Consider the following 20889-nt stretch of genomic DNA (forward strand, 5'->3'; position numbering starts at 1 on the left):
CTGAAGACATGCAATTTTCAGAACATGAGCTAGAATACCTGTGCTCAGTGCTGCACTGGAGCAAGTGGGGTATCTTTACACAGTGCTGCACTGCATGACATAGGCAGGTTTAGCAAAAGGGGAAGAGGGTATACTTCAGTGTTTAGGTTTCTACAACAGACCTGTAGATAAATGACTGAAAGATATTTGGCTTGGTACCTTCTTTTTATTTAAACAACTGAAAAAATATCCCTCTAGGTATAGACAACCAGCTTAGTCTGCTTTGCAAATGAATATGAAAAACTTACACAATCAATACCTTGGAATACTGATGAAAGTTCTAGGATACTATGATTAAAACTCCATTCACCTGAATTAATTTTATGTTTCCCATATCCCACAGTTCCTTAAACACTTTATGCTTGGTTCCTTAACCACCAAGGAAAAAATTCATGCCATTCTTAGTCTGTTTACCTCAGGTGTACCCTTGTGAGTGAAGAGATAAAAGTCTACAGGGATATGGAAAAAGGTATTGACATTAGGTATCTCAGTGAATGAGGTCATGCATCTGAGAACACAGGTGAATGGAGGCCAGCATTATTGTACAGCTTTGGTTTTAACATTTATCAGTCTTTACATAAAATACACAAATGGCACTTAGAACAGGGAACAGAAGTCAGGGTTATCATTTTATGAAGAATACTAAAGCTGGGTGTCTTACAAAGGCAAAGCTGATCACACTGCTTCCAGCTCCACAGATCTGCTATTTCTGGTGGTGCTGTATCCTTTCTTCTTCAGGAGAAGGGAGGCAAGATAAGCCTCTGCCATGAAAACCTCATCTCTACTCCAGTGGCCAATCTGCTATAAGGTTAGAGTTTCCACTACTACAGGCTGAAGCATGTGCACAACCATGGTTATTGATTAAATGCTGTAACCTTCATGTTACAATATAGGTGTTGGACAGAACAATTACTGAGACTGACATGCTGGAATCTGGTATGTTACTACATGCATTAGGCATAGTCTAAGGATTTCTGCTGCTCTAGAATGGAATATCTGGTTTATGAACTACAAAACAGATTTAGGTTTGACATAGAGGCATATAGAAAACGACTCTACAGCATCCCCAGATGGTGAGTACTTTGAGTAGGTTCAATTGCAGATGTGTAAGCATGGAAACAATTCAACAGTCAGAAAACAAGATACCAGTCCACATTTGAGGGATTACATACTCAGATTTGACATACCAGTTTGTCCTTTGTCCCAGAACAGAATCTAATACCATGGCTACTGATGGGTGGTATTGTTTGAATTTTTTATGACAATGATTAGACAGATACACAGAGAGGTAGAGATGTTGATAGCACAGTGCTATTAAGAGCAGGGGATGCTCAGTCCTGCTCCTCTCACTTTCCTGTGGCAAACTCTTCGCAGCAGAAACTCTTCTGCCTTTGTTTAAGGCTGCTGCTTCTGCTCCAGTTCTCTGGAAACAAAACCACTTCATTAAATGCTGTCCTCTCTCTTATCCAGCTGTATTCCTATGATGTCTTATATCTTTTTAAGAACACAAAAAGAGTGTCCTTCATAAATCAGAAAAAGAAGTAACCTGTAAATATATTCTTGTTTAACCAATGAAAGCACGAATCTGTCCTCACCATGATGAAAAAAGTCATGGCATTTGACACTGAGCATTTTGTACCACCTGTTTTCATTTTCTTCCTCAATCTCCTCATTAGTTCTCTGGCTTCTCCTTCTTTTTTTTTTTTCCTCTTCCCCTACTGGTCTTTTTTCATGACATTACCCTTCTTTAGAACACTTTTTTGGGTCTTAAATGGGTGCCATCTTTTCATATACTTCTGGATATCTTACAAATTTGTTTTTTGGTATCTGTCAGATTACCTTTTAAAAATGGTTATCCATACATTCATCAACAAAGACTAAGCCTGCATTCAGCCTATGATAGGCAACCCAGTAGTAAAAGTCAAACTCACATCTAATGCTGAAAGAAGTTATATTAAACTTGTTTCCTTCACAAACCGACTGTCTCAGCATAGTGCTGATCACACTGAAAATTACCCAAGTATAATTCACTGCACTAAACCACTTTCCTTAGTGAAGATGCTGCTTCTCTTCTCAATGACCAAAACAAAGTAAAAAGATTAATTTCCCCAGTGCATTACTATACCTATTTAGTTGTATCTTTGAGTTGTTTTCAGTGGGGTTACACCAGAGTTAAACTGAAGTAATGCAGTGCTTAATCAACTCTAATATATGCCCCTGATAGCTTTATATTTTATTCCAGCCCATTAACAGGCTATCTGCTATGACAGTGCAAGAAGATCATTATGTCTTAATGAGGTGATTAAAACAAAAAAATATTCAGTTGTTGCAAAATATTAGAATGGCCTCTAAGAAACCCCACCAATATCTAATGTAGTAATTTAATACTTTATCTGTTGCTACCTATAAAGTCTTCAAACTTCAATTATGTAGTTGTAAATTATCTATGATATAAATATTCTTCATGTAAAAGCACTCACTGATACTTCCAAATGTAGGACCTAATTTTAGAATTAATTACAGGTGGTGTTCTGATACTATTTTTATGGTGCAATGCTACATATTTATGTTAGTGTTTCCCAATGTACATCATTACTGGAAGCACTACAAATAAGGTTATGCTCAAATTGGAACCTTGTACAATTTTATTCCTGGTAACAGATGAACTAGAGGTCTCAAAAACATTTCAAAACCTATGCTTACAATGACACAGATTTTGAGAGCATTAACCTGAAAGACCACTTATCCAAAGTCACTCAGGTACCTGAGTTGAGCAGATGACTAATGATTCTTCCACAGCAACCTGTCTCCCTGCCCCCTCAAATCTGATAGAATTGCATTAATTCTGTTACATTCAATTTTGCCAACCCAAGGATTTCTGTGGTGTTTATTTCAGTGTCCTTAATATCTTCCTGAAGAAAACACATAGCAAACAACAAGGCCTAAATTAACTCAACTATTTCATATGTGGTGCCATTTAATTGAAAGTTTTATTTATTCTGTAAGTGTATGAAAAACTCGAAACTAAAATGTAGTACTTTTTAAATTTAGACACTGCACTCAGCAATATATAATAAAGATAAAAATAAGTTTGTGGCAGAAAGAAATTAATTGAAGGTACTTTCTGACGATTTGTAAAGTAACTAATATAATTTTTTATATTGAAAACTGTGTACATACAGGTGTATATATAGAACTCTATATGCACATATGCCTGATCAATCATTTTGCTTACTTGCAGATGTAGACTGACCTTAAATAATACTGTAAAGGGATACTGTGTGACCAATTTTATCAGTATGTTTGGATAGAACTCTCTGCAGAGATTGGAGGGACCACTTTTTTTGCCTGAAGAATGCTGTCCTCACAGACCTGACACTTTCCTGACTTCATTTACCCTTCAGAGCTGCTTTCCATAGGACCCAAACTACAGTTTCCTGAGCAAAGATCTTCACTCTGCTGTTCTCTTTCCTCACTCCTCCCAGGACTTTGAATTCCATTTCATGGTCACAACATCCAAGGCTGTCACCCATCACCGAATTTTCCCACAGTTTTGTTTTTACTGTTTAGTAAAGAACAGGTGAATCTAGCTGTGAATCACTCCTGCTTAACCCATCCAGTATTATGTCAAGAAGTTATCCCCAAAATCTATCAGAAGCCTTCATGGCAAGAATGTTCAAAATCTATAAGGAGAGGTGAGGAGAAAAGTGTGAGGACTCACGAATGAACTGAAAGGGATCTTGAACAAGTCTCACTTCTTCAGAAAATGGGTTTAATTACCCATACAGAGAAATTTTAACTACTGTAACCAATGGAAGAATAAAGCATAGGGAATTTTAGCCCTACCAAGTACACTTAGATTCAAATGCTAAGCAGGCAATATAGTGTATGCTTTACACAATTGCAACATTATATGGCAACTTAGAAGCACTAAACCACAAATGAAAGGGACATAAATATAAAGTCAGTCTTTCAAAATGAAGTTCAACAGGCAAGCTATTATACTGTCACATTGGTTTATGGCCATATACAGACCATAACCCAATGTTTTAGTGTACCACTTCACAATTCAGGACATTCTTTCAGAAGTGACCTCAGAAACTATTATACAGATATACTGGGTATCCATATGACACAAAATAAAAGGAAAGGAAAAAGAGTGACTAACTAACCAGGATCTACTGGCCCAGAAAAAACTTTCCCATCCTGCTCCCAATATTTGGTATTAAGAACTTATTGCTCTCTCTTGTTTACCTCTGTAGCATTTGCATTTGTAGTCATGTGTTCACAAACTGAAAACTGTCTATATGATGATAATTAAAAGATAGCATGCAAATATGAAATATATTTTAAATAATACAGAAGAAAATTAATTTTCTTTTTCTTAGATAAATAGATGTTCCCCTAGAGTTAGGAATCTAAACAAAAACAAGTCATTCTGGTGGGAAATTTTACAGCAGATGTATATGTCCCATTTACAAATGTGCTGACATATCTTTGGCATAATTAATGCAAGGCTGTATTGTTTATATATATAATTTCCAAAATCCTAATGAATATTTTTATTTCTCTTTACCTTCCCCTCCCCTCAAAGAAAAATTATTTACTTGTCCAGCACCAAAATATGTATCTTCTTTTTTATGTTTTGTCACTACTATATTTAATATATTAAGAACCACAAAATGTTGAACATCCAATCTTCACCTAAATAAACAGTAAATTTTTCAACAACTCCTCAAATTGATATGAATTAACTTGGTACAGGTTTCAGTGGGATAAAGGCAGACTGATATTAGGAAATGGTTAAGATACATATATATATATATATATATATATATATATATATATATATATATATATATTTAGAATGTAATATAGAATGTAATATCCCACAATAGTGAAGGACCTAGAAAATGCGTCTATTTATTTTTTGTCAGCTAAGCTTAACAACGTACTTACCAATACAGGTGACGTGAGCAATTTTTTGTGAGTAGAATGTGAATAGAAATACAAAAAGAAGTAGTTCTTCAGGAAAAACTGCTTGCAGCTGGGCTGTATATACCCTGAGACTCTCAGTGGGGAGGATCCCCACTGATCTCAGGTGGAGAATTCTGGCAGATGACAGAATATCATCAGTCTGAAAAGTCGTAGATCACTCCATTTTATAATAAAATCATGAACTCCAGTCAGAAAGCTAAATCACCAAATACTAAGAACATAGGTTAGCTATAGTGACTTTGTCAAATTGTTACATTCAGTATTGAGTATAGCTCAGGGCAAGCACTCAGTACAAATTCAGAGAAATGTGTGGTCTGTATTAACATGCAATGACTGCAATATCCTGATTTGATACCTCTTCCTTACTGCTACTACCTGGCTACTGTTTGAGCCAGCTGTAAACTAGTGGTGTGACAATTCAAGTTGGGAAGAAAAAGTGCAGTTGAAAGTTGGTAGGTGCAAGATACTATTTGCGCTTTTGAAAAGTTCCCTCAATGTTAGAGACACGTCCTTATAGCCAGAATCAATTTGTACATTGCTGGTTTGCCTAATTGAAATTTGAGAATGAGTCACCTGAAGAGTCATGTTTTCATCTGTGCCTCAGTGATGCCCTGACACTGAAAAAGGTATATATATGAATCTTCAGCCAATGAAATGGAAAAAATACTATTATTTCTTGTTTATTTTTGCCCATGACTTAAGAAAATACACATAGACTTGGGAACTAGTTAAAATCTCTAACACCTATTTGCTGTTGCCAGATGGCACAGTTCTCCAAAAGCAAACAAATGGCCTTATTTACAGAAGCTGAGAACAATCTGTTTCTGGTTACCTCTTTACCAAGGGTTATCAATTTTCTCAGCTCTCTATACCCAATATAATCTTAACCAAGCATACTTTACAACTAATGGTTAAGTAAAAAAACAAAAGAAAAACCAACAAAAAACCAACAACAACAACAACAAAAAAAAAAACCACAAGCAAAAAAGTCCCCAAACAACTCCAATCTCTTCCCCTCCTTGTTTATGTAGAGGTTTATTTTTTTCCCAGAAAACACTGCTGATATCTGAATGGCTCTAATGATATATGCTGGTATGAAAATGCTCATACTATTAACACAGCCATAGACCTTTGAAAACTTAAACTCTAAAACTTTTTAACAACAAATAAGATTTCAGCGTGAGCTTGTACACTTAATGACTGTTAACGCAGGCTTAACAGAAATCTAATGAATGAAAATTAAATAAGGGCTGGTTTACTATTCTTTTAAAAGGCTACAGTAATTTATTAACTGGAGTGCATTCATCAGAACTAGGATTTGACAGACCTCTAGACATTTTTACCCCAAACAGTTCAAATTGATCATAAAACACATGCTTTTTTCTGCCCAGCTCCTTTCTGTTAATCTACTTGTTAGTCAAATCCTGAACATCAATGCTAATTTCTATGCATGTAGGAGCCATAAAAATTATTAACATGATCTGGCATCTTTGCTTACTTACACTTTTTATTTAGCTAAACACAAAGATTATATTTATGAAAAAAAGATCCAAGGCAGTGACATTTTTAGATAAATAGCTGAAAAACAATGAGTGATTTAATACTTCATTATATTATAGAAATAAATGGAATAACTCTCAAGAGCAAGCACGAGTTGCAGAATTTCTTTTAACTGATTCAAGACACAAACACTGGTAAACTAGGCAGCCTGATTTCAGTTATCTTTAAAGTGCAAGTGTGGATTAAAGAAATAATGCAATGTGGTAGCATTGATAAATTCACATTTCATACCATTTACTTTAAAGGCAAAGTGACTTCACGAAAATCTAGACTCCAATTTTTCCTACAGGTTTTGTGGGCAGCATTTTTTCATATTTTTCCAAGACTAGGTTTTAGTGGCATCTATGACTATATCTGATTCATATTAAAGTAACATGGATACTATCACAGACAGAGGACAAGGAAAGGAAACAGAGGTGTTACAAAGTACCTGGCCACCATTTTCACTGGCATCATGATCTTAGATCAAGTTAGATGAACTATGGCTTTTTGTATGACAGTTTTGGCTCCAAAGGAAAGAAGAAAGCTGAAGAGATCAAAGATTGCCTGAATTTGGATTGTATAGGCAAATAGTTCACTTGATTCAATTTATTTCACTTTCTGTCTGTTTACCATTCCCATTCATTTGTTAGCACTCAATAAGTATGTTTAGTTAAAACATCACTGCACTGCATTGTATGACAAAATCTGGATGTGTGATCATTTACCAGTCTCTATTCTCAGAGACAGAGCAAGATGAGACCACTTATATTTTCCTTAATAAAAGCACAGCTCTTGATATTTTTTACTTGATCTATAACAAAACCACAGCTTGGTCTTATTCACAGAATGAAACCACTTGATTCAAAGTAACAATTAGGCACACTAATCTATATATGAAATAAATAGGTGGGTAGTCTGTTCTATCATTTGGATAGAAAGAAAATCTTTTGGAAATATGAGCAGAAGTACTTCCACAAACAGAAATACAGGAAATAGATGCTATTTCTGGGAAAAGGGATGGAGGTCTTCTATAGAATCTAAAGCAATAATAATAGCAGAAAACTTTTCTTGTTTTAAGAAAAGGGTAAGCAGCACAGAGTTGAGGTTCAGGCTACATTGTACATCAAACCTGCCAGCAACCTTGTAAAATTAAGAATTCTTAGTTTTCATCTTGGGTAAGACAAAAGTCACATTTTTATTTTTGAAGGAAAAAACCCACCACCAAAGCACCTTTCCTTAACTCCTTTTGAAGGCATAGTCTGTATTTATTCACTTACAATTTCATTGAAGAATTTATGTTCCCATAAACACAGAAACACTGATGTGAGCTAAGTACTCAGAATGCAAAACAACCTGACTTCAAATAACTGGTAAGAAAGTAATGCTAGTATTCATCATGAAAAAGAGAGTAGTTATTCCTTTACTGGAAGTAGTCTTCTGTCAAAACAAGAAGACCTAGAATTTTCAAAATGAAATGATTGATCTGAAAAATCAACTGACTGCAATGATTTATAATGAGCATTATTTAACATTTAGACATCTACAATCTACATAACAATCTGTTTTCAACACACAGTCACTAAGAATGGTAAAGAGCATACTTCCAAAAGAACAGACTTCCTTGAGTGAAATATTTCATATTTGGTTTTATGATTCTTTAATGTCAAGCAAGCTTTGAAACTGCAAACAGCATTTTAGTGGTAATTATATCTGCCTAGCATTAGGCCTTAGAGAAAAACATGTTGGGAAAAATTGATAAATTTTGAGTTCCAAATAGCAACCTGAAAAAATAACCTATGAAAGTAAGATGCTAGTATATTTACAAACTGAGTAGATGTATGCTGTGTTTAAATTTTGTTGTTGCTTTTCTTGCTCTCTTTGTGCCTCAAACCAGTCAGGCATACTTTACCTTCTTATAGGGCAGAACACAGTGCCCATAGTAATATATTGCTCCCCAAACTGCATGCTATTCAAATTATCTTTGTAGCTGAGGTCTACTAAATGAAAATCAAATATTATCAAGAGGTAAAATAACTATAAGGGTTTTTTTTTTTTAATTTGTATTGTTGGCTATGAAAGATATAATTTTTTAAAAAAATCTGGTTCCTTGCCTATAGGATGGCAGCTAAGTTTTTTCACCTTTATTTTTTTTAATAAAGGAAGCTATTTATTAAATATCTGCATCAGTTAAACTATGGATGCCTTGCTTTGAGTGTCATTGAGCAGAATGAAACCTTTACAATCAGTGATTCAAATAGCGGATTGCAACTTTGGCTGCTCCTAATCGAAGCCAAACTAGAAGTGATGGACTCTTCGCAAAACCTTCAGTAAACTGTTGTCTTTCTAGACTTCATCAAGTTTTAGTATTAAGAATATTGTAATAAATTAGGAACACCAATGGAGCAACAGCAATTCCACTGTAACACTTATTTCAATTACCTGCTCTTCTCATTAAAAAAAAAACTGTCTCTGGCCACAACTCAGTGAATAATTTGATTTTATACCCTCTACATGTGTTCTTGCTTAATAGTGATACAACTTTTCAAAGACAGCCTTTCAAAATCCAGACAAAGGCAAGCCAGAATGCATTTTTCCATTTTCAGTGTTTTTTGTATTCTGAGAATACTCATCTACCTTTATTTTTTTCAAAGCAATTCAAACAATTTATTGGATTTGAAGGAGAAATGGGTATAATAAAAACCATGCTTTCAAAATAATGAAGTACATCACTTCTGAGAGATTTCAATACTTATAAAACAGAAAGAGCATCGATGCACTGTTTTGGCAGTTCCAATACATTGGCTGTCATATTCAGATCAATGTTCTTTGTGTTTGACAATGCTATATAGAAGATTTGTTTTAGCCTTTCTTATTAAGAATTGCAAGCATCAAAAGCAGGAAGAGACTGAAGAAAAGAGAAAGCCTTATTTACATATAACTTAGGAAACTTTTATTTTACAGATTTTTTTTCAGTAAGTTATTAAATTACTAGACTACTTGTATCCGGAGTTTCAAAAACCTTATGATAAAGACTGCAAGTAAGAAGTTAAGAATTTCAGACATGGCATACTGGTCAACATCATCCTGTGATGCTGTTATGTTTGACTGATTCCTCTGTGTTGCCTATTCGTAGGAAATATTCCTGCTGTAGTATCATCCATAATAATTACTGTCCAAAAGGCATTCAATAAAATTCTGTAATCAAATCTACTTGACCTAGATTGCTAAACTGTTATGGTTGCCTTCTGTACCCAAAGTTTTTAAAAACAAAGCCTCATCTACCCTAAAGAGATTTTTTTTTAGACAAAGACCTCACATGCATCTCATAAAAGGATTCCACAATTTATTTTATAAGAATGATACCTAATTATAAGGAGCATATTTTCATAAGACAAAATTCTATGCAAACTCACTTTTCATATCAAAGTAACATTACATTCAGAAAATTGTACTACTATCTTAAATACTTCAGTCATAGACATAACCATAAAACTATATTTTAATTTTGAGAAACTGAAGACCTGCACTTTCCATAAAGACATGCCTCAATTTCAACATCATTCACTATATTCACCTGCTATTCCTTTCCTGATCAGTGCAGCAGTGCAAACACATCTGCTATGTGTACTGTAACTATTCATATTCTCTTATCTGTAGGTGTAAACACCCAAAAGACATTGTTAATTGTTTTCTCATGATGTATCTATTGCACTATGATATCAAAGTATTTGAAATTGTGAAAGAAAGAAAAGCAAACACTATAATCATTACCCTTTCTTGTGATCTCTGATTAATTAGGGGGAACAGAGAGTGCCTCCGGAGACCCAGAAGTAGTTTCTGCAATTGTGCCACAACTTGCTCTAGATAAAGCTTAGTTACAGTTTTTATACACCTATCTTCTCCTATTTCCTTACAGATTATATTTTTTATGAGTAATCTCCAGTATTTCCTTAAAATCAATGTGTCACTTCTAATAAAAGTATTAGGTTTATCTCCTGTCCTGGTGCAGCCAGGGCAGCATTAATTTTTCCTCAGTAGCCATGGGGGGGCCAAGCCTGGAGCCATGTATATACGTGGCTAGCTTGTTATTGTATACCACCTCACATCATTGTGGGGGGCTCAAGGAAGGGACCCCTACTTCCAGGAAGAAGGTCATGTGGCTGGATAGAGAAATTACTGGCTGTTTTTCACTCTCTTGGGATTCCACTGCATCGGTCAGTGAAAGTTTTTTGCACCTAAGTCAAACTCTCTTTGTACAATTTTGTTATTAATATGGTTGTGTTACTGTTCATTTTCTTATCTCAGTGATATTTCCAGTAAATTGTTCTTAGCTCAACCCTCAATCTCTGCTTTTTGTCTCCCACTGGAGCTGGGGAGAGGAGCAGCTCATGGTTTTCCTTTAAGTCCTAGTACTAATCTGGGGAGAGCCCTATGTAAGACATGACACCTCCTTTTATTACACCTAGTATATAGTGTACATTTCTTAAATACTGTAGTATTTTCACCTTTTTTTTTTTTCAAGTTTTTGAGGATTTTTATTCTCTCAGGTTAGAATACCAATCACAAATGTGTCCAAAACCTATAAAGTACTTGCTAATATGCTGTCTCGTATTGAACTAAATCTAACTCACAATTTTGGGGGAAAAGGTAAATAACGTAAAAGAGATTGACAGTATAACGTATCATGACACATTATTCAAGTATTTAGACTGTTTTATGACTACTATTTCCAGTCAGAATTACTCATGGTCTTCAAACATATACACATGTTACATTACATTATGTTACTTTACATTATGTAAAGCTAATCACAGACCTCATAGGCAAAACCATAACAAGATAAGATGTGCTACAAATGTACAGAGATATTTGTATGTAAATAGCAAAAATACCTTGGATATCCGCAGGTAGGTACTGCCTGCATCTACTAGTTAGACCACCAGGCCCAGGGAGTGATGAGGAATGGTGCTGCATCCACTTAGCAGCCAGACACCAATGATGGCCCCCAGAGATCTGTGTTGGGTCTAGCCCTGTTTAATATCTTTCCTGATGATCTGGTTGAGGGGATCAAGTCTACTTTAGCAAATTTGCAGATGATACCAGGCTGGCAGGGAGTGTTGATCTGCTGGAGGGTAGGAGGACTCTGCAGAGGAACCAGGACAGACTGGATTGGTGGGCCAAATCCAACTACGAGGCTTGACGAGACCAAGTGCTGGGACCTGCACTTTGGTCACAACAAGCCTCTGCAGTGCTACAGGCTGGGGACAGAGTGGCTGGACAGAGGCCAGTCAGAAAAGGACCTGGGTGTACTGATTGGCAGCAGGCTGAACATGAGAGGAGTGTTCCCACATGGCCTAGAAGGCCAATGGTATCCTGGCCTGGATCAGCAATAGTGTGGCCAGCAGGAGGCAGGCAGGGATTGTTCCCCTTAGCACTGGTGAGGCTGCACTTGAAACACTGGGTCCAGTTCTGGGCCCTTCACTATAAGAAAGACATTGAGGTGCTGGAGCATGCCCAGAGAAGAGCAAGAAAGCTGGTGAAAGGTCTGGAACACAAGGCGAAGAGCGGCTGAGGGAGCTGGGGTTGTTTAGCCTGGAGAAAAGGAGGCTCAGAGCAGATCTTATCACTCCCCAAAACTACATGACAGGAAGTTATAGCCCAGTGGGTGTTGGCCTTTTCTTCCAAGTAATAAGGGACAGAATGAGAAGAAATGGCCTCAAGTCACATCAGGGGAGGTTTAGATTAGATATTATGAAAACTTTGTTCAGTGAAAGGGCAGTCAGGCATTGAAACAGGCTGCCCAGGCAAGTGGTAGAAACATCATACATAGACACACTCAAAAAATGTGTAGCTATGGCACTTGGGATATGGTGGATGGCAGTGATGGACTTGGCAGTGATAAGTTAAGAGTTGGACTCTGTCTTAGAGGGTCTTTTCCAACCTAAGCAATTCTATTATTCTATGAAAACAGCATAAGTTTGCACCTGGTAGCGAAGGAAGTAAATATTTTGAATCAAAACTCTCCCTTATCAGTATGGTTGCTATTCCACAACTGATTCAAAAGTCATAGAAATTGAATAATTACACACACACAAAATACAAATCTTGTTCTTTCAAGAGGTTTAACTGAAAAATGTTCAATGAAACGTAGGATTCAAGACTGTATCACATGTCCCTGTATTATTTTGTTAGAAATTTTATTGAATTGTAGATACTATTATGACAGTATAATTTAATATCAATGTGCCACTCCACATGTTTTGGGGACATTTTCTTGCACAGGAAATACAGGGCTCATTGTACATGTTTGTAACTAAACAGTAATTCTCATCAAATAAAGTTCAAACTTTCTCTGATATCTAAAGAATGCTACTTTACGCAAGTTTGGGTTTTTTCCTATACAATAATCTTATTATCCATAAAAAAGATTCAATTTTTTCACAGATTTTATTTCCTGAGATCTGATAAATTAGTTATTTCCTCACAAGAAATATGGAAAAAGTCAGGTGTATTTTGATACAATGGCAGTATTCAGAGAGGCCATAAAAAGAAAACATTTCTTAAAATAAATGATCCTGTGGTCTATAAATTAGACCATGCTGCTTTTAAACAGAGCTATTTTAAACAGAACTGTTTAGTAAATTAAATTTAAAACATGAAACACTTCATTTCACATCTAAAGGTTTCTATTTTATTACATTTTTTTCATTCACAGCCAGTTGCAAATCCTTCAGACTTCCACCAGAATCTAATGACCATCTGGAAATTCTGCCTAACTGAAACTTCAAAAAACAGCTCAGAGCCTGTCCTTCCTTGGCAAAGTACAAAGGCTTTTTTCAACAAGTATTTCTATCATGACAAACGTTTCAATTTTTTTTCAGTCAGTTACATCAGTGTTTCTCCAGGTATAAGATTAACAAGGCAAAAGGGCAGCTGCCATCAAGCATTAAAGTTCCTTTTTAAAGACACTGGTAGGTGAACTCCATTAGCACAAAATGATTTCATATGCTTGAAATAGTTATATTTACACATGGAAAATGTGACTCTTGGAAGTTTAATCACTCAGAGATCCCAACTGGGCATCTGCTGACAGTGAAGATCTAGAGGCCTTGCTGCTTGGGACTAGCTAAATGAAAGAGGAAACAGGGTGGAAGCTCATGTGTTGAAAATAAATTGGAGCTGATCCCTTAAAATAGGGATTAAGAAACAGAGTAACATTTCAAAAAGTATATTCTGAAAACTGGTAACGCAAGAATTCTATATTACATTACTAGTATAAAATAAGGAAGTTGTTATACCTGAAAAAAATCTGTATTTTCTGTGGAGGTTGAATTTAAATTCCTATTTTCTCTTTGATTTCTCTGTTTCTTATTTAGCTGTCCCTTATCCTCCAATCCATACTTCATATTTTATTACAGCTCTTGCTGACAGTCTCACTTTTTAACCTCTTTTTCATTAGCTTCCATGCTTTTTGTTCCTCATGCTATTCATTACATTAATTCATCTTTCCTCTTATCTCTTCACAGAGCTTCAGGACAATGCTCGCACAGCATTTCAATCCAGCTAAATCTAATAATAGATAATAAATGTTATTGCAACAGTAACTAGACCTAGAGATGCCCACCTCAACAAAGATGAACACTGACTCGTATCTTCAACTCTAGCAAATTATCCCTCTGTGTGATTACTACAAATCCTGCACAAGAAATGCTGCTGCCCTGGGAGAGCAAGATAAGCACAAGCTGTGGCAGAGAATGTTTACCAGCTATCAGGTCAAGTGTTCCCGGACTCAGTAAGGTCTCTACTACCCCATGCAACACAGCACATGAGAAATGCAAACCAGCCCCAAAATATGACAAAGTACAGTCCTGTCAACATGATGCCTGCACCCAACGTATTTAGTCCTAGCGAGAACACTGTGCAATGCAGGTCACCAGCCCACTGTGGCTCTTTGGGCCTCACAACCATCCCATGATGGAGATAAGCCAAAAAGTGCTTCCAGAACTACTGCTAGCTATGTGATACTTCTTCCGATGTGAGAACTTTTTCTGGCTATGGGATAGGATGTCTTGAAGTCTCATGTAAAGCAGGGAGGTGGGGTTTAAGTACGTAAACGCCTGATGATGTAAGAGAGACCTGGTCCTGCAGTTATACATGCACAGTTCATCTTCTGCTCCTGTTCCAGCTCAGCTAAGCTATGGCTTCTCATATAACAAGCATGCAGATTTTGCAACAACAGAGCTGAGAAACACTCAAATACCCTCAGAGACCACATTTCATACGTGTATGAAATGCACGTAACAAATGAGTGTTTGAGACACACTTCTTTATGTGTTTAACACTTCTTTAAGTGTTGCCATTATGGCAACACTTATCTGGCAGTGATCTATTCCCATGCTTCCATTATCTCAATTCAAAGCATATGTATTGTTCTGAAATTACTCTTCTGCATTCCTCTTTAGCCATGAATTATTATATTGCAATTGCCTAAAACTCTAAAATACAATTGTAAAATTGTGAATAACTGTATAATTGAAATCTTGAAATCATCATTGTATATATGCAGATCTATGTCTCTGGTCAGTGCCAAAATACAAGAAACAAATGTAAAATTCTACTTCTACAGGTCTCCTGCTACCTCTAATCAGACACAAGAATTTAATAACACCAGCTTTTCCCTCTGCAGATAAAAATACTAGAAATAACCACAGCATATTTATGTACTTATATTAATTTACAAATTATACACTATTTAAATATACTGTATAAATAAAATAATAATAATAATAAGGAATAATAATAGGAATAACTGATAAGTAAAAGGCATAGTCTGTAACAATTTTTTTCAGAAAAGTAAGTAATGCATAATGTCTGGCCATATGTCTTTTCTGTCCTGTTGGCTAATTACCTACAAATTGCTGTACCAATTTTACTGCTGCTGGTTATTATTAACTCAAGTATGTTTCCTCCTGAGTATTTTTACTCTTTTTCACATCTTTTCAGCCTCACCAGAGAAAACGCATTTAGGATTCATGACACTCAGATGGACTGAATTGCAAAGGATGCCTTCTACAACTAAATTCTGTAGAGAAGAGACACCTCCCAAACAAAAAGCTGACTGAACAAAAGCAACACCCATACACATTGTGCTGCTTTAAAACTGAAAGATGAAAGGACTGAAAACAGTTATATTTGCATCAAAATCTTCTTTGGCTATGTAACAACAATGTAGCCCTGGGCATTTACTCTGACATGCATTAAAATGATGCAATAATGATTTTCATACAGAAAGTAATTAGCATTTTTAAATGATTCATTCTGTGGAAGCCATGTCTAATTTGGGGCATCTGCTTCCAACAATAATTCCCCACCTCTGTACTAGAATTTAAATCTTAATTATTGCTTTTGCAATATAAGAACTTTAACATAACTATCGATTACAGAAACTATGATCATACATAGGACATGGTTAAGGCATTCTTGCCAACTAGATAAAACTAAAAGAACACGTAAAATTCTTTTTAAAGCACCCTGCAGCCCAGAAAAGCCTTAAAGTTCCACCCTTTCATTAACAGCCAATTAGACAAATTCAGATCTAAGATTTCAACAGCTAAGAATAAGTAACTTTGCCTAGCTTATTTATGTTCTGCATACACTTTATTTTTCTCCTTAAGATGTTTACACTATTTAGGAAAAAAACCCCGAATTTCCAAGCTAACTAATCAGCATATTCTTCTAGTAGTAGTCTTGTGAAAATCAACACAGTTTAGAAAAAAGCAAACAAACCAACCAACTAGTTTTAATGCACTGTACAACAAGCGTTCACCAGTTGAACTTCCAGGTTTAGTTTGCCAAAACTGCTACCTAGAGGATAATGATTTTGGAAGTTTGCTTTAAATGACTGCCAAACAGGAGCATCTCCATACTTTATAAAAAGCTTTGCATTTCTATGGAGATAAACGCATTAGTCTTTTCCTGCCGATATGTGAATTCATCAAAATGATTCTCTACTGTAACATACTTCACACTTAACAGTATCAGTAATTAATATTTATTACACAAATTCTTGATGTACAGAAAAACTTAAATAGCAATTTAAACTAACTTTTCCTCATTTCCATAAATTGTTCTAATCAAGAAGTTTCAAATAAATCAACAAGCCAGCAATACCTTATTTTTACACTATTTCTTTTGCTTAGTTGTTTTCAGGCTATTGGTCATCTGATATGAAATTCTAGATCTGCAAATATTTGTTCATTTTTATTCCTAGTAAGGAACGTATAATACCAGGGTTAAATAAGGAATGCAAACTACCATGAGTAAACTAGTAATTATAATTCTACCTACTCATCACAGTGAGTAATGGACTTCATGGATTCTTCTCTGTCATATCTTCGATGTGAAGATAATTCAGTCAAGTAAAACTTCAAGAATTTCTACACTACTTCTCGTAAGTTCCTCATAAACAAGGTAATAAGGTACGGGCTCGATGAGCAGACAGAAAGGTGGACTGAAAACCACCTGAGGGGCCAGGCCCAGAGAGTGGTGAAGGTAACCAAGCACCAGCACAGGGTGCCCAGAGAGGTCGTGGAATCTCCATCCTTGGAGATATTCAAAAGTTGTCTGAATAGGGTCCTAAGAAACCCATTCTAGGTGGCCCTCCTTGAGCTAGGACAACATAACCTCCACAGGTACTTTCCAATCTCAGTCATCCTGTGATTCTAATTAATTGTAATTAAAATTGTATCTGTCACCATTCTCAAAATATCACCTTCACAAACCTTGATATTTACACTAGAATCACTTAATCTTTCACATCAAGTATTTATAATTTACAGCCATGAACGTGGAGATGTTCCTTCATCTTTACTATTCCTTTTTATTTTCTATATGTCTGCAATATCTACTACTTGACAGAGACAACCAGAAGACAAATTTTGCATCTCTCAGATTTCACACTTACTCTGCTTGAAATCTTCAGACAACACAAAGAGGGAAGGAGGAAAGAAAGACAAATACTAACATGATAGTTAACACATGCATTTGTCAGGGGAAATTCTAACAGTACTTAAGTTTCCAGTCTGTAAGAGGCAACAAAAGGAACATTATGCTCATTTTTTTTCTGGGACAGGGTTATTTTTTACCTTTATATTTTGACAACTACAACAAACCCAAGGAAAAATCTACCATAAAACTGTTATTCATATTCAACTGGTAAATTATTTCTGATTAAAAGACATCTGCTCAGAAGATTCCCAATCAGCTGTTCTCCAATCTTTTCTTCTCCAACATCACAGCCTTTAAGTCAGTATTCTGTTCCCTGTTCCTAAACAGAATTATTTTTCCCTAGCAATCCTTAATCTTGGTGATTGGGAGATTTTGTTGCTACTGTTTTCTTCACAGCAATTGATAAAATGTGTTTATAAACATGGAACCCTTTCCCGATGCCTATCTCATTCATGTGTCTCCCACTGCCAAAATATGGAGTACCGAAGTACTAAGTAGCTTTCCCCCACTACTTTCAGTATCAGTTGTTAAGGTGGCATGAAACAGCTTTGAAATAAGAACCTATTTCTGGTGAGGGAAAAAAGCTTGAAGAAATCCAAACCCCTCAAATCTGTGGTTGAGTAGTATAAAGAACCCAGAGGAGACATTCCTATTGGTAGCACCCTAGCCCCAAGGGTGGTTACTGCCTTCCTTCTTCGACTCACTTTTTTGCCTGTTTCTTCAGTGTCTTTGAAGGGGTCAGCAGTGCCAGTCTCAAACAATCAAATCTGACTTCATTGCAACAAACCCTTCTGTGGCATGAGCCAATTAATGATGAAGCGCTATCTTTTTCCTATCTGCTTTACTTCTCTCCCACAACATGACCAAAATTAGGTTAATTAGCAATGTGCTGGGGGAAATAAAATAACTTTATTTAGATTAAGTTTTGAGCTGACCTCATTATGAAGTATGGGACAATTAACGAAAAGTAAAAATGGAATCACAATTCTGACTTAGGTTTTCAAATAAATTTCTCTAAAAGAGTAAGCAAACAACTTAAAACATTATTTCTATTAAAATACAATTAAAATATGCGGTAATATAGATAAATTACTTCTCTATTTTGTTCAGACACATTCATACAGAATATAGCTATATTTTCTTAAGATTAACACATACAATAGAAGATGTTTAAAAAGTGAAAGAAAATTAAGACCTACCAGCCACCTGGAAGCTAAAAAACACTGTATGAGTAGAATAAAAAGACTAAGTATGTAGTTTCACTACAACTCCCTGAAATTATTTCCATGAGAGTTGCCCCTTCTTGAGTTAACCTAGCTCAGAACAGAGCAGAAGCAGTGAAAACACACAGCACAGATTGATTGCATTAGCAGCACTAAGTAACTATTGTATTCCTAATTCAATCCACACTCCTCAAATTTAAAGCATCACTAATCCTGAGCTTTTGGAATAAAACCAGATGAAGGTAATTGGTGAATTACACCTTAAATTAACAATGTGCTGAATACCAGCCTTAGAAATTAAACCATAATTTTATTAAGTGCTTTAAAACAGCAGAAACCCCTTCCTACCAGCACTGCTATGTCATTTTACAGTATTTGAAGATCTGCCTCAAGGTATAAAGAGAACAAACACACTTATTGACCTTATGAGAGGGGATTTAAACTAGGTAAACTGGAGAAAGTTTATTATCACCTAAAGCAATAGTGCAGGGGCTGTGAGAAATAGACCAGGATATAATAGGAAAAGGGAGGCCCTCACATTTCTTTTGACTTTTCAAAGCCAAGTGATGGTGAATTCATCTCAAGCACCTCTAGAATGGATGTACATAGCATGGGATAAAACCTGAAAGAATGAGAAATCTGCACAGCTGTAGACTTATGATCTCATGGAAATTAGAGGGCTATGGAGGCACAGCTTGTATGCCTGCAGTACTGAAGCAGACAGAAACAAGCTCTCCGGGTAAGAGAGGCCAGAAAAGTGAGGATATGACATTTTAATCTGTGCGAAGGAGTTGCTCACAAGCACAAAGCTTTGTCTTTGAAAAAACTCAGATCCTGCTGCAGAGAGCAGCCAATGTGCTGCAGGGTCAGTCTGGAGAAGCAGGTGGAGAACTGGTCTGACAAGAACCTCACAAAGTCTGACAAACGTAAATTAGCCTTGTATCTGGGACAGAATAAGCCAATTACAGCACAGTCTGTGAGCAAGCTGGCTAGGAAGGACCTGTGGTTCCTGATGCACAGTAAATTGAATATGAGTCAGCAGTGGGCTCTCACAGCCCAGAAACCCAGTGACCTAGTGGACTGCATTAGCAACACTCAAACCAGAACATGCAAAAGTGATTATTCTCTCTTTAGCAAGTATGAGAGTGTATCTAAAGGCCCAAGACCAGTTTTATAGTTTTCAGCCTTGGAAAAGAATTGATGTACAGGACCAAGGCCAGTAGAAGATACTTTGTAAAGATGAAGCTGAGACCACTAACTCTCTCTAGCTTTAGAGGCTCAGGAGAGATCTTCCAGCTGTTTTCAGCTCCTTGATGGGAGGGCACAGATGCAAAGCAGCCAGACTCTTCACATTGGCCCCCAGGGATGGAACAAAAGGCAGCAAATTGAAAGACAGAAAGTTCTTATCAGATAGAAAGAGGGGAAAATTACACCACGAGAGTGTAAAACACTGGAATAAGGTTGGCAAGAGAGGTTGTGCAGTTTCTACTTTCAGAGCATTTCAAAATGCTGAGCAACCTGACTGACTCTAGCTTAAGCAGGGTGTTGGACTAAGTTATCTCCAAAGGCCTTAACTTAAAACATAAGCTAATATTTGTTTCATTGAGTATCCTACAAATTTACAATGTGATAAAGCTTTTGTTAACTAGGTGTTTTGTTGTTTTTTCCCTTCCTCCTGTTCCTTCTTCTCATTTTCTTATTCCACAAGAAGGAAAGTTAGATTTTATAAGACTGAAATCAAGTGCAGCAATATTGGCCCTCTAGGGATAAACCCATCAATACAATTACCAGTGCATTTCTTGAAAGCGTACATGTGGCTACCAAAGTAAGCTTGTGAGTTTACAGACCACTGTTGTCCAGCAGCAGTCATTTTCATGCTATATCTCAAATGCATTCTAACACTACCACTTTCTGTAATTTCTTTTTTTATTACTATTGTTATTTTACTTAAAATACTCTTCATTATGGTGGAAATGTTTAGATCCTATTTGGCTGGCACTCAGTGCATTCTGCTGTCTTTGTGATTTATGAGTTGCTGATTCTCACTTGCACACACAAAAAAAAATCCCCCACAAGAAGA

The 20889-nt window shown here is 36.1% G+C and overlaps 1 protein-coding gene across 5 annotated transcripts in view; it reads right to left on the minus strand.

Moving 5' to 3' along the window:
- PRKN (parkin RBR E3 ubiquitin protein ligase) overlaps window positions 1-20889 on the minus strand; it is a 655384-nt gene that overhangs the window by 618946 nt on the left and 15549 nt on the right. Inside the window, exon 1 of one of the 5 annotated variants that reach the window (XM_066178646.1) lies at window positions 18786-18847. The exons of the other annotated variants lie outside the window; for them this stretch is intronic. The gene's annotated coding sequence lies outside the window, so the exon portion shown is untranslated. Of the gene's footprint in view, window positions 1-18785; window positions 18848-20889 lie in introns of those variants that run through there. 5 annotated transcript variants of the gene reach the window in all.

This window comes from Chamaea fasciata, unplaced genomic scaffold (genome assembly GCF_029207755.1).
Source record: "Chamaea fasciata isolate MVZ Bird 193981 ecotype frontalis unplaced genomic scaffold, bChaFas1.0.hap1 SCAF_3, whole genome shotgun sequence".
Classification (NCBI taxonomy): Eukaryota; Metazoa; Chordata; class Aves; order Passeriformes; family Sylviidae; genus Chamaea; species Chamaea fasciata.